General features: G+C 30.2%; 1 long non-coding RNA gene across 1 annotated transcript; it reads left to right on the top strand.

Annotated features, from left to right (window-relative positions):
- The first annotated feature begins 498 nt into the window (after positions 1–498).
- Positions 499–1,965, top strand: LOC145034100 (uncharacterized). The gene is made up of 4 exons (XR_013677884.1): positions 499–633; positions 732–854; positions 1,234–1,368; positions 1,800–1,965. It is a non-coding gene; the product is annotated as an uncharacterized LOC145034100 (long non-coding RNA).
- Positions 1,966–2,189: the final 224 nt, after the last annotated feature.

Raw genomic sequence — 2,189 nt, 5'->3', positions numbered from 1 at the left:
ATTTGAATCTTTGGTTGCGTTTGGTTGATTTCTTCCTTTTTTTTATTAAAGACGCAGTTCTTTGGCAGATCTTTGCCTTGATACGTAAACCCCCTCCCCCTCTTTTTTTTTTTTTTTTTTAAATTATGTAATAGTTAAGTCCTTATAGTTTTGTGATTATGTCAAAACAGGCCCTTACTGATGGTCTTTCTAAGGTATTTCTTAAACCCTGATATATAACTTGCAATGATTCCTTTATGAAAGGGTAAAATAGTCAAAACAGTAGCCAGTCCTATCACACCACCATTACCAACAAACAGTGCAGAAAGAAGACAAGAATTATGCGAAATTACGGTTTTAGAAAAATTGGAGAACCACTTCCAGATAATATCACTTTGAAGACATCATCGATACTCTTCCCAAGACCGTATTACACTCTTACTTATTAATTTTTATCCTTTTTTATTTGAACATATTCATATTTAAAACTTTTTATTTTTTTCTCAAAAGGTATTTGAAATTGATAACATGAAAGCATGGAAATCTGTTTTGATATTTGCCACTTCATATGCATTGGGGCTTTTCATGATTGCTAAATCCCCATGGTATTTTCTTCCATTAGCTTGGGCATGGACAGAAACTGCAGTTACAGGGGTAAAATTGTAAATAAAGTTACTTTGTTTTTTTCTCTTCATTAAATAATCCTTCAAATACATATTTTTAATATTTTTTGTTGTATTTGTGCTTTCAAGGTCTTTTAGTTGTTTTTCTGGACAAAATGAAGAAGATATAGAGAGATTGGTGCTGATTTGATGCTATTTAAATATGATTAGGCCGTTCAGATATTTTTTTGGACAGACTTGCCCCTATTGCTGGTGGGTTTACCAAAATACCCTCCATAAGATAGTTTTATAAGTGCTTTAAGTCCCTAGTACAATCTACTGCATGTAGATGGACAAATTACCCCTGTTGCTGGTGGGTTACCCAAAAGAATCTGCTTTGCATTATCCTTGATTTAGTATGTTAGTTCAATGTTTTGATGGATTTTAGGTTAAACAGGGATGTATCTTTGACTTACCATTTTATTGAAAATGGAATTATGGGTTTGGTTAAAAGAAAAAATAAATAATAATAACTACATGAAATAATGAACTTTTCAACATGTCTCATTCCATTATAATATCTTTGTGACTTAATGTTTTGGAACTTGATTGCTTACTGATAGTTGTTTGATTCTGGTGTTCTATTTTTTAGAGAAACTGGATGACTAGCTAATCCAAAGGCTTCCATTTACGGATTAGTCGCCTCTTCCTCTTTAAGAAAATTAGGGCTTTCATCAAGAAACCTTCAATTGCAGTTGATGACTCAATATTTAAGGGTCCTAATCAGGTATTTTGTTTTCCTAAAACATGAAAATTTGTAAAGTGAGACTGAGAGCCACTTGGTATAAAAAAATACATCTTTTCTACTGCAGTACCAGAGAGTGTAAAAAACAACTGATCAATTAAACTGTTGTCATTTCCAAGATCCTTGTTCTCCTAAACAGAAAGATTCAACATTTTATAAAATTAAATAATTAATGTAATGTAGTACATATTTGCTAATGATTTATATGAAAGAAGGTAAAGTACCACTTTGAGAAATGGTTCCAAGGCAGTCTATTAGTTCTTCTTTGGTCATTCCAATACCAGTGTCTCTACAATAAGGGTAAAAAAAGGTTTATAAATCTCTTGTAGAGTTGTATTTTATGAGGAAAGATTCAAGAATGAAGAAAAGTAAGTAATCTTATGATATTGTGATTGTCCCTTTTTCTGGATCAGGTTTAATTTGGATTTCAAGCTCACCAGCATCTCCAACTAATGAGGGATCCGTTACACTTAAGAATATCAGCTTATCAAGAGCATCACTTGCATTACTAAAAGAAGGTTTCTTGTTAGAACTTTTGTTTTTAAAAACGATAAAAGATGGAAATCAAGCATGAAACATGTAGACTGTAGAGATGTTTTTACATGTAAATTTATATGTTTTTACATATAAATTTTTATATTGTAAGAAATAGAATTGTAAGACATTAAATTTTATGAAATGGATTATATTTTTTGTATATGATATTTTATTTTATATTGTGAGACATTAAATGCAAATTTAATTTGAAAATTAGTAAATCTATAAAAAATAATTTTTTTTAACATTTAAAATTATGATACGCA

This window comes from Lactuca saligna, chromosome 3 (assembly GCF_052625555.1).
Source record: "Lactuca saligna cultivar CGN05327 chromosome 3, ASM5262555v1, whole genome shotgun sequence".
Classification (NCBI taxonomy): domain Eukaryota; kingdom Viridiplantae; phylum Streptophyta; class Magnoliopsida; order Asterales; family Asteraceae; genus Lactuca; species Lactuca saligna.
Note: the sequence above shows the minus strand (reverse complement) of the source record. Positions and strands in the feature narration are given on the sequence as shown.